Source organism: Cottoperca gobio, chromosome 1 (genome assembly GCF_900634415.1).
Source record: "Cottoperca gobio chromosome 1, fCotGob3.1, whole genome shotgun sequence".
NCBI classification, from domain to species: Eukaryota; Metazoa; Chordata; class Actinopteri; order Perciformes; family Bovichtidae; genus Cottoperca; species Cottoperca gobio.
In genome coordinates this window covers 7,369,307-7,382,718 of record NC_041355.1, presented here as the reverse complement: position 1 = coordinate 7,382,718, position 13,412 = coordinate 7,369,307, and positions in this window count along the sequence as shown.

The window sequence follows — 13,412 nt, the reverse complement described above, 5'->3', positions numbered from 1 at the left end:
CAAACAAGCAAAACTGTCACTCGGGCCTAAATCAGGGCATACATTTGCTGTGTAATGTGAGCAGTGCTGGGCCTAACAGACAGTGTTCTGCAAGTTCACACTTCACAAGAGCTAACTCCAAACTCAGCTCACACAGAATACGGTCCCAAAAGAATTAACTAGTTCAACTTCATTCCTTCTGTTTTTTGGGGTTTTTTAAGTAGATACATGCTTCGACTGGATGTGTGCTTTCAATCGGTTGTCGATGTGGCTGACGTTCGGACTTGTTTTTTGAGACCAAGCATGCACAATTAGCATAAAAATGTGAGATTTTCTTTCTGTTGGAATCTGTATGGATTTGTTCTCCTTCAAATATTCATATGAACTGGATTCAGCAGCACCGGTAGCTGTGTTGTCTGAATTGCCAGTTGCAGTAGCTATGCCGCCATGCTTTGTGCCGTCAACCCTCCAATGCCTTAAAGCATAATGTTCACGTTCATTAGCTGCAAACGGATATGTTCAGTTGAGTTGTTTACTAACAGACACATCACAGCCAAATATACAATTATCTGTCCCATAACTAAAACATACAATAAAATATAAACTAATGCCACATTGATTTTCTTTTGGTTTAAAGCGAGTACATTTCTTCTGTCTCTCCCTCTCACGTAATTCTTGTATCTTCTCACTCCATCTTCCACGCTCTTTTCAGCCTTGGTGTCTAACAATACCACAATGCCCTGCCCCACAAAGGCTCCCTGCCCACGGCAATGGGCAGAGAGAGAGAGTGTGTGTGTGTGTGTGTGTGTGTGTGTGTGTGTGTGTGTGTGTGTGTGTGTGTGTGTGTGTGTGTGTGTGTGTGTGTGAGTGTGTGTGTGTGTGTGTGTGTGTGTGTGTGTGTGTGTGTGTGTGACATACAGCACACAGCAGACAGCCATGCATGAAACATAGTTTGCATTAAATACTTGATGAGGTGTGTGAGGCTGTGAGGCTGTCAGGCGTCGTTCTGCAGCTCTCACTGAGAATAGTTGTCACATCCAATGAACAATTTTGTCTTGTGTAACGTCTCCTGAGCCTAAATGAGGGGATTCAGGCCTGACAAACATTCCTAACAACCTGCTTATATACTTTACTGTACATACACACATTACAGCTCACCCCAGAGTACAGAAATGATGATAACAAATGTTTCCGACTGTTGTGAAAACGTAGCAAACAAATGTTTTGCATTCCCATTTCCATGTAGCTTTAAAGTCTGAGTCTTAGAATAAACTCAATCTCCGTATCAACTTATTGCTGCTCTTCACTGAAACTGCTGCACTTATGTAAACATTTTCCAAACATTTACACTGATATATTTCTTATTTTTGGAAATTGTGATTTTCTTTGTTGTTGTTTTTTAATAAAATTGCGTGTGTTCGAACAATGTTTGTCTTCACTGCTGGAGATGAAGGCTTTCAAATAAGAGAAAACACTTTTGAACACATGTTTTGATAAAGGTTTTAGTGAGTATTAAGATACCAACAAGTCCTCCAAATTAAATGACATAATACGTAGTTTGTTAGACCGACACAAAGCGGCGCCTCCTACGGCCGGCAGTAGGAATGCCAGCATATCGGTTTCCCTTATTCCGTTTCAGTTTGGGGCGAAGGTTTCTAAAGTTATTCAATCATCCAACAAGCAGCTCTGACAGAGTATACTGGGACCTTCACTCAGTACTTACCCGACTACTCTAACCTCCTTACCCACTGGCACACGGCTCCGAGCTCCGAGCTCATTCATTCCCACTACTCCATTACTCAAACAGAAGTGAATATGCATGGCGGATGAATACACATTTGGTTTGGAGCTCTAGTCAATATTTACTCCATCAGGAGGGTACGCGAAACTAACTCAAAATAAACTTAATTGCTCATGTTCACAAATAACACGCAACATTTCTTGGCTCATTTTGGTGTCATTTTTGGACAGCGATTGAGGTGCATGCCACAGAGGAATAGTCTAAACACACGCTTGCATTAAGGATTTGTTGGTTTTGGTCTATTAATGAGATTAGTTGACACTCAACTATGCCAGCCGATAAATATTAAGCTACTGTTCCAGTTGTATGAGTAACATTTCCTGTTTTTATTTGATTCATTGCATATGAAACTAGAAGGGAACTCGGGGAGCAAAGACCTTACCCAATTCCCTTTTCCAGAAGTGAAAAATAAGGCATGTATCCGCCATATGATTTGGATCCGCCCCAAAATTGATTGGGTTCTTCCTTGTCCCACGCTACACCCTTCCACTAAGTTTCATGAAAATGGGAGCAGTAGCTTTTCTGTAATCCTGCAGACAAACAGACAAACAACCAACAAACCGGACGTGGTATGATGAGATATTATTAATCAATAGTAGTAATAATAATTATAATAATAATAACTACATATTACTTTTAGCTAACCCTGTACATGAACACATACATTTACACATTTAAGGTCTACAGAAATAGTCACACTGCACACACACACACACACACACACACATCCCAGGTCTCTGGAGCTGCACCTTCAGGCCAGATTAGTTTGAGTGACTCAGAGGCAACTCTCCTGCTGTGTAATTGAACACTACTGTACCCTCTCTGTTCACACACTTAAAGAAACACACACACACACACACACACACACACACACACACACACACACACACACACATATACATGGATCATGATTACTGTATTAAATCCCACATTGTAAAGAAAAAGATTGGAAAGTATGTGAAAGAGAAGTGAAGAAGGAATATTAAAGTGAGAGTAAAATAGGGGACAGGAACAAACGAGAGCACAGAGAGATGTAAGACAGAGGGGTAAGAAAGAGAGAATAAAGCAGAGGAGACTTGTCGTTCCTTAAATACTGCTGCTGAGATGCTGCTCCGCTGATCAAACGAAGAGAGAGAAGAGGTGAGGGGGCGCACGCGTAGGAGGAGAGAGAGAAAGAAAGAGATATAGAGAGCAGAAGAAAGAGATAGAGAAGCTGCTGAATGCAAAGAGAGAAATAGAAGGTGGTGAACAAGAAGGAAAGGGAATGGTGGCAGCCATCAAATTTTGAATTGTAAGAGGTGTGACGTTACGGACAAAGATTTGACTTCTACAAGATATAAGTGCCCCGTCGGCTCTCTAACTGCCAGGTTTAATTTCGTCACATAGAAGTCAGTCACATACCTGTAACAGCAGCAGAAACACTGCCATCAGCCCACTGGCACTCTGCTGACGTCAGTGACAGTGACGGCCGCCATCTTAAGGATCTACAGCGGGGAGACACTGTTTAAAGAAGTGTGTGTGTGTGTGTGTGTGTGAGACAGCTCTTAAAAAAAAGCCTAATAGAGTTTGTACCCCAGTGGACTCAGCATCCTAGCGCCTCCACACACACACACACACATTTATACAGACTGGCCTGAAGTTCAGGCTTTAACTTAAGCTGACAGTCAGGACACACACTTGTCACATATGAAAGTAACATTAGGTGGTATCACTGTGAAAACACACACATTTTTAGACATTTTCTCATGAAAGCAATGACAGAGAACTTGAAAATGAAACGCTCTGTAGCACAGATGATAACTCAACCAGTCGTTCCTGCAGACACCTTTTATAAAAGTGAAGTAGAGACCATCTTGTGATAGGATCAGATAAAATCTGTCCACAGACAGAAATATAAACATCTGGCAAAGTACTCAAAACTCTTTTCTCACTAACAAAACTCACTGAATGTGTGTGTATATACTGTTTGTGTATATCTTCTAAATTGTTTAATGAATTCAATTCATAAAGAAGTTAGGGGGAAATGTTACCAACACCAATATATTGTCTTAGTCTTATTACTTCTACCAGAGGCTGTATTAAACCATGGGCCCCGGGGCTACGACTTTTTCTGTTTGTCAGCACGATTGGGGGAAAATTGCTGGCCCGACTTTCATGAAACTTGGAGGAAAGAAGAACCCATAACATTTTGGAACAGATCCGAATCACGGGGCAGATTCTAGTTTTTTATGCAGTCAGGTGAGTCGTGTCATTGTGATGGGCTTTGTAACGGTCCACTTTTTATTTTATTTAAATCTCTAAAAAACCTAATTCCCCAAAATGTAACAGAAAAGCAATATGGTGTATTTCCACAGTGACTAAAACAATTAAAAATTAAATGTATCAAGTAAAATAAGCAAAACATTATTTGGTTCCAACCTTTTTTTCTCCGTTTTATAATATTGTAAAATACCTATTATTATTATTATTATTATTATTATTATTATTATTATTATTATTATTATTATTATTATTATTATTATTAGTTGCAGCCCAATTATTATTTCATTACCTTTTAAACATAACAACATATTTGTACATCTTTGATCCAGACATAGAAAGGTGTTTGAGAGAAGAAGACCGAGGCGTGTGTGAGTGTGTGTGTGTGTGTGTGTGTGTGTGTGTGTGTGTGTGTGTGTGTGTGTGTGTGTGTGTGTGATGAAAGAATGACTGAGATGAAACGCTGTAGTCTCAGAGGAGAATCCGGCCGCCATAATTGAAAAACACATCCGTATTAATCAGTGCATTAAGTAAGACTTAAACAACTCGAGTTAAACTCTTTCCATATAATGATCTTTAGTTAGATTTTTATGTGTCAAGTATGAAGTGAACTCATACACGTCTAATTAGCATGGACCCTCATGCATTCATATGTCCTTCATTTATTCATACAAAGGTTCATGCTGAGTCTTGCTCTTATTAATGCATGGATAACAGATATGTCACGTACACGTGTATGTATAAAGTGTTTCATTAGTTTATGGATTTTTTCATCAGAGCGTGAAAGTCGGGGAGCAGCTGTCCTTTTTCAGGGAGGTCTGACTTTGAAAGGTGGACAGGCTTTTAAGTCAGCTATAAATAAGGAGATCATTCCTAACGCATTGTGATACTTACTCGTGTATTTTGAATTCATAATTCAAGCAGCAGCGGAGCACAAAAGCCTTTGTTTAACCAATAAAGACGAAGCACAGAGCACGGAGCACAAGTTCACACATTGTTTTAGAGCTGATGTGGAAGCTTTTCAGCCAAGAAATGACTGTTTCCATGTAAATATTTTATATAAAGGTATTTTAATATGTGTAAATAGTTAATAAATGCAATTGTGTTTGAGTCTGACTTAGCGGAGTAGATAGCTGAGAGTTAGATCGTTGAGAAAACCTCATTATGTGGTTGTAAAATTAATTTTCCATGCATCCACCCATCTACTTTATCCAGGTCAGAGCAGACTACATTACTTCCTCCCAGCAATTTCCAATGGAAACTTCCCCCAACTTCTTCCAGATGCCCCCGTGGGTTTAGGGCTGACTTAATGTCAGGAGAGCACAGCTTTCTCTCTCTGAGGGTAAAACGACTGAAGGCTCATAGCAGTGACCCTGGCACCTCACACTCTGATAGGAAACCTCAGGGAAAACAGGGATAAGCTGTTTCTAAATCCACAAAATACATTTACACAGGATTATGAAATTCCCTGGACTTCTCTGTTATCTGTGTGAGGAAAAACTGTTGGTGTACTGCTCTGTGGTCAGCGCAGATTCAACATAGTTCCTCCTGAGTCTGAATATCAACAGTTGAGTGTTAGTATTCTTTACAGCAACGCAGTGTGAGGCTTTCCCAGGGAGGCTGAAGGCCAAATGTACTGAAAGAGAGTGCAGTCGGGCAGTTTGAGAGATGTTCAGACTGGAGGGTCTGCATCACCCAATTATTGTACCTTTCCGATACAACACCACAATCTGACTGTGACAGTCACGGCTGCTTTCTGTAGAGATTATCCAGGTGTGCACAGGTGTGGAGATAGGAAGAGCTTTAAGTGCTTCACAAACAAACAAACACTGCCCATGCTCACTGCACCAATTTCCTCCAAACAAAAGCTTGTGTTGGTAGTGAGGGAGAGCTGGAATACGTTCAGTAACTGAGTCAATGTACAGACTTTTCCTCCACATTCAGTTCAGGTTTTTGAATTAAGAAAGCACAACTATTCTACACACGCCAGGAAACCTTGCTACTCTTGTGGTACTACCATCTTGATTCTCCACCCAGGAAGGGTTCTTCTTCTACCCCTACGGTTTTTGTCATTTTGGACCCTACTGGCCGTTTTACTGTCCTCCGGCCTTGTGCCACAGTTGGTGGATTTCATATTGTCCTGAGAAAGATTTATCAAGGAGAGTTGCTGATTTAAAGAAAATGTATAAGTTGTGTACAATTTAGCTGTTCCCATGTGGTAGATAACTTGTCACTTGCCGGTCATGTCTTGTAATACCTCTTGTTCCACGAGGGACGACCGCGAGTCACTGTGGCGCCAGTCTGCCTAACTCCCCACAGGTTCAGCAAACTGTCTGTCGCAGCCGTTACACAGGTTAGACCCAGCGTGTCTTTGGTTTGCGCCGACTAAATTCGAGTTGCTGCGGCCGCTTACTGAAGGTCAGTCTCCTCAAGCTGGCGGCGGGGAGGACGAAACAGAAATAGGAGTTTTTCTCTTATTTCTTCCACAATAAAAAAACGATCAAAGCATACAGGGGCCGTACAGCCCCCAGTTAGTGGCACAGTAAACACACAGATGGCGAACGTAAACTAAAGGCCAACACCACACGTGAAGATTATAAAATATCAGTGTTATTTTGACCGGCTCTGAGTTTCAAATGTTTGGTCGAATATTGCGTATGCTTTCCCTGCTGTTCGTGAGTAGTTGCCATTATTTATATATCTTATTACTATAAATGTATATTGTACGGACCCTGTAGTAGCAGAGAAATGTGTTTTGTGTGTGTTGCCGGGCTTTACACATTGCACTTTCAAGCACAACGGGATGTCAGGATAAATCTCATCCTCCCACACACCTTCCATTTACCACAGGTGTAATTTCATGAGGAGACAAGGAGCCTTGTCATCCTTAATATATCATATAAATCATTTATCCCCTTCAATTAACTCTATAGACCATAAGTCTTCAACAGGGGGTCTGCGAACCCCAGGAGGTCCGCGGAGGTACTGCAGGGGGGGTCGCGAAATTGTTTTTTTTTACAATTTTTGTTTTGCTTTGCCATTCACATTCCCTCCTCCGCTGTACTTCGCGAGGGACGACGACACACACCTACAGTCAGAGGCAGAGTGGAGTCTCTGACTGTAGGTGAACACTGACACTTACAATGGACGATGTCGTTTCCATACGTCGTTACGTGAAGGTGGAGTAAAACCAACACTGCAACCTTCATCCAGCATCTACTTGCATCAGCTCAAGCCCTGCACCCCCTGGACAAGTTAACCTCTCGTAAGGCTGCTGCAGAATTCCCTCAATGTCCCCTCATACTGTACGCAAAGTATTAACGTTACTGCTGACCTCCCTTTACTTCCCCCCCTAATTTAAACCTGCAATAGAGTACGGCAGGAACGAGTCCTAAAACCTGGAAATGAGTCAGCATTTTTGCTTAAGAGATGTTCCCGTTATGTTCTACGACATAAACATACTTCAGTGATTACCCCACTCGTGATTTTTGACTTAAAAAAGGCGGTTGAGACTATCATCACGCCAAACACTAGTCTACCTTTAGTTGCGGAGACACAAAGTCATGCGACCGTGTAGTTCTTTAACACCTAACGTTAGCTCTTTTCTTCTGGCGACTGCGTTTACGATTCAATAATCACAAAAGTGGTGTTCGTTTGTGAAGATTAACTTGCTGAACAAAATGTATCATATCACATGTGCCACGGTTTATCATCCCTGCAGCACTCTATATGTCTTTTCTGTCCCTTTGAGGGGAGCGGAAACAAGTTGTGAACACAACATTGACATACCATTACCTTTTATGTTCTTGTCAGCAGTAGCTTATTTACAAGTCCAGCTGTTATCGAGCTACATAGTCAGTCATTTGGAGTTGTGTTTTTGGCCACCTGAAGAATGTAAGTCTTTGCGCTTTATTTTAGGTCTCTGCCAGGTCTCTCCTGAGGGAAATATGTGACTCTCTATCTGCTAGATGCTCCACTGTGTTCACCAGCTAACTGTGTCTGTCTGTTGTTTAGTGCTGGGCAGGTAGTAAACACTGGGTTTTTAGAGCTTTTTGACTGAAAACGACTGAACAATGAGCTGAAAGTCACAATAAAGCTCCACAAAAGAGAGATTCAAGTGATAACTTTCTGTAGGTTCATCACTACAACCCTTTTCACCTTGTTTTCACATTCGTTATAATAGGCCCTTCACTTAAATTGCTCCTCCCGTTCTCAGTTCACTGTTCAGGTCAGTATGTCATATTAAGTGCCTGACATATAATATATGCAGTATATTAAACACATGAATGGTATCCCATTAAGAGCATAGTGCTCTCATCGTTGAAGAATATAATTGTAGTGCACAGCTTGAGCAGTTCCCAGAAGATGTCTCCCCCAGAGTTATAATGAACATTATGCCTTTTCTGGTAACAAGCTTTCTTACTGACCTCCACAGAGGAAATGGACTCAGACCCTTTTAAATCTTCAAGCATTACCTCCCAAATGATACGTCTAGCAGGTTTAGAAGTTATCCTCCCACCTTCAGGCAGTAATCCTTCAAGATCCGAGTGTCACTTTCGGACATACGTCTCGCTCCTCCTGCACTGACTGGACCTTTTCAGCTCGCAGCTTTCTGTTTTCTGTCTTAAACTCAAACTTAAAAGATCTCCTTTTTCAGCTTCACTCAACTTTCATGTCCCCCAGCAGATTCTTGGGTTGCTGCAGTCATTTAACAATTGTGTTGGTCACTTGGAGACAGCGGAACAAGTCTCTTTACACCTTTTTGTTTTGTTTTGGCAAACGGGTGAACAAACAACGGCCTTATCGCCAGGATTTGCGTATTTGACTGTAACTGTTCATGACAGTTTTAAACACTGTTAAACAAACTTGTTTTATGCATACTGACACATTTAGCTTCGCATACAATAATAACTAATGGGATTGTTTCATAGGTAGTGGAAAGAACTGCCCCATGTTTGCTATTAAACTCTCACCATGCAACTGTCGCTCTCTTTACAGACGAGTCCACTCTGCGCTTCAGGTTTCTTTGCCAGTGTGTCGAACACTGTTTTCCAGTCGTTATGTGTCGGCATTTGTGTGTCATACAGCGATTGGCTGTGCAAAGTGCAAAGACATTTCCCCCTTCAGGAGAGGAATGTGAAAACACCTCTCTGCTGACCAGCTTTGTACAGATACAAGTCAGAACACTCAAGGTCCGACACTTTAGGGGACATAAACATAGGGAGGGGATCTCTGAGTCAAATATTCTGTCCAATATTTTTGTCTGACTCTGTTTTGGTCTCCACCAACTCCTGAGGGAAATATTCAGCTCTCTAGCCGCTAAATGCTCCACTGTGTTCACCAGCTAGTCACTAATTTGGCCGGTCTGTCGTTTGGTAATGGTAGTGTAAGGTGAAAATAGCTTTGTGTGGCTACTCCTATAAATGAGGTTGATGAGAGCAGTGAGACTGAATCAACACTTGAGTTATGGTCCGTAAAACCCATAACCCAAAAGTCTAAAAGAGTCTTGATAGTAAACTTAGGGGAATTGGGGAGTTGTTATAGTTTTGCCCACAGAAAAATGCCCATCACTAGTTCGCAGAGCCCAAGGTGATGTCTTCACGGGGCATGTCTTGTTTGACCATCAGTCAAAACCCTCAAAGATAATACATTTACAAGGATTTAAAATAACACGTGCTGACGGTCTAGGGGCTGTTGTGCCGACCATTAGACACAATACTCACAGTTCCAGTCATCTCTCTACTGTTGGCTATCCAATATAGTCCCCCTACCAAAATAATTAAAAGAAAACAATATAAAACTGAGAGAAGCAGCAGATCCTCACATCTGATCTGAGTTTTATTCTCACTTTACAACATAAAACCCAAAAAACTATACAAACTCACAACACCACAAACACATTTTTGATTAATCCATTATCAAAGTTGTGCCCATTTTCTTTGACTTATTGACCTTTTAGTTTCAATACTAAGACAAGCACTCACCAACAACTGGTCTCATCTGCACATCTCTATGTCCTTGACCTCCAAGAGAAGAGCACAACGAATGTTGGTTAAAACCACTGGGCTGGATCATGGTGAAGAGAGTCCAGTCAGGGCATGAATTTGAGTGATCGACCCACAGAGGTACAGTACAGGTCGAAGGCTAATGGCACACAAAGTCACACCAGGTAAAGCCTGCTGAACATTTTGAAATGTACCAAAACGAAATATCACTTCAAGCACAGAATATTGGAAGAATGAGGCGATGCTGAAGAGAGGGCAAGTGTGTGTGTGTGTGTGTGTGTCTGTGTGTGTGTGTATGTGTGTGTGTGTGTGTGTGTGTGTCTGTGTGTGTGTGTGTGTGTGTGTGTGTGTGTGTGTGTGTGTGTGTGTGTGTGTGTGTGAGGGCAAGTGTGTAGGTGTGTATGAGTGAGTGAACACATAGAGGAGCTGATCCTATCAGACTCTTGTCAGGTCCTGTTGGGTTTTCTATATAAACCTGTGAGCAAGGAGACTTGTGCTACACTTTTTTAACCCCTTCCTGACTATATGTCTCTCTCACACACACACACACACACACACACACACACACACACACACACACACACACACACACACACACACACACACACACACACACATTGTCAGTCTCTTCCTGTTTTCCTCTGTCTTTCTACATTTCCCCTTTTCTCACATCATTAGTCTCCCCATGTCTCTCCCTGGAGCTCAGTGAGGATTTAGGCCTCCTCTCCTCCTAGACTCACCTACATCCTTTCATCCTGTTCCCTCCTCTCATCCTCCTCCTCCTCACTCCCCTCTCCCTCCTTTTCTTCTCTCTTCTCTCTCTCCCCCTCTCCTTGCTTAACCTGCTTCCTGAGCCCAAAAAATAAACCCACACACACAAGCAAACACACACTGACACATTACACAGTGTGCACATGCACACAGAATCAAGCCCAAACCCATCTGCAGCCAGCAGCACATCATCTAATCCTTATGCTTGGGGAGGAGGGGGACCTTGCAATCATTCCTGCTCTCTTTCTGCCCCACCATTCATTTTCCTTTCTCTTCTTCAATCATTTTCTTCATCCTTTAATGTGCCCCACTGGTGTTGCTTTTGAGGATGCACTTTCCTCTTTTTTAACCTTTTTATTGTCTAGTCCAGTGGTTGTCACGAAGATGCACGCAGACTGACATTCAAACCCCAAAAGCCAATTTCACTCATCGGCACACCTTCTAATAAAACATTTTTTTTAAAAGTGAAATAAGCTGGTGTAGTATTTGGTTGGGATGAAAGCCTGAAGCCTGTAAGCTCTGTGTGACACATGGTGACTGAGAGCCACTGGTGTTGAAGTGATGCTGCTGTCCTGCTGCGCTGGACGCTGCTGCCGCCCGGTGGCCGCATGCCTGAACCGCACCCCCTCTTCTATAATGACCGTTTGATTTTTATATATTTTTTAAGGGTTTGCATCACGACCCTCTCTCTCTCACACACACACACACACACACACACACACACACACACACACACACACACACACACACATACATACACATACACACTATCACCACAGCCAACACCTCTACCCTCCCTCTCCATCCATCCAGCCCCCCCCCCCCCCCCCCCCCCACCACCACCACCACAACCCCTCCTCTCTGGGTTGGATAAATATTGCTGGAAGATATATAACGTGTTGCTATGGTGATCAGCTTGTGGGTTATTTATTTTCATGGCATTTGTGGAAGACAGGGACATGCTGGTGCGCAGGGAGCTCTGAAGATCTGGTGTGTGTGTGTGCAAGCATGTTTATGTTTGAGCGAAAAGGATGGAGGGAGGGGAGGGATGGTGTCTCCTTTTGAAGTGGAGGAACATTCACAAAAACATAGCAGACCCAAAAATAGGAGACAATCTCTCAGACCTTGCGTTTTCATGCACACCATGCACCGCTCACATACCGTAGCCGGTGTGCACAAAACTAAGAGCCCTGACTAGCAGCCATCTCTGGGGAGTGTTTAACCTCTCCTCCTCCCCTTCTCCTCCTTCTCCATCCCCTCCACCACCTCTTCATCTCCCACCACCACCCCTGCTCTCCGGCTGCTCTATCTCTCTGGAGACTCATTCTCAGTCTGCCTGATTGGCTTCTGTTTATGTGCATGTGCTAATGTGTTTGTGTGTATGTGAGTGTATAAGCATGCTGTCCTCCATCAATTAGCGCAAGCTGGTGCAGCAATTAACATTACCCATTGTGTTTAGGCTGTGTACGTCGTCTCACATCCACACATGCACACGAGGGATCATTGATCGCCAGCTGTCTGCCATTGAAGGCTCCCTAATGGTCAAGCCCACACAGACACACAATTGCTAAGACGGAACGGACTTTTGTATGTGTTTGTCAGTAATGGTTCACAAGACATACCACAAACTCTCTCTTTCAGACCAGACGGCATCCTAGGAGACACCTATATGTGTGTGTTTATGAGTGCGTGTGAGCTGATACCAGTGAAGCCCAGATGGCCATCTTCGAGGGGTTTTGTGGAACATTCAGACACTTGTTGCTTCTCGTCATGTCTCTCTCTCTCTCTCTTCCTCACACACACACCAACACACACACACACACGCACACACACACACACACACACACACACACACACACACACACACACACACACACACACACAGTGCTTCTTTTGAAGTGTGAAACAGCTTGTGGTCAGCTCTGCTCCTCTTCCATGGTTCCATCAAATAGCAGCCTTTAGAGCCTTCAGATACATGATGAAACAAAAACAACCGCACAGTGTTAGCAGAGGAAAGCAGGAACATATATTCTTGCTGGAAATGGTGGATAGGCAGTGCGGATCTTTACCCTTCTCTGTAGAAGGGTGAAGAAGTGTAAGGAGATCAAATGTTGGCGTTTACCCTAAAGGTTGACCCAAATGTGCTGTTTACCTGGTAGCTTTCCTCAAGCACATCTAAGGCTGTGTGGTGGTTCTTTGAGTGATTGAGTGAAGACAGACTAGTTTCCAAGAGCTGCTGTTTGTGTGTGTGTGTGTGTGTGTGTGTGTGTGTGTGTGTGTGTGTGTGTGTGTGTGTGTGTATGTGTGTGTGTGTGTGTGTGTGTGTGTGTGTGTGTGTGTATGTGTGTGTGTGTGTGTGCTGGCACTGAGGTCAAACTGGTTGTCAGATCAGTGATAGACATGGAACCAAATACCTGTAAAGACTTCTGCTATGAAACGGGAAGCACCATTTTTGGCTTATTTTTAGCAACTGTACGAAAGTTAATTGAGGGCGAGGAGAGGTCACAAAAGGAGAAGCTATTATAATTTCTCTTCTGGCTGAAGGGGGGTAGCCTCCATTTTTGTGGACAGCAGGATAGAGTTTGGATTATTATGTT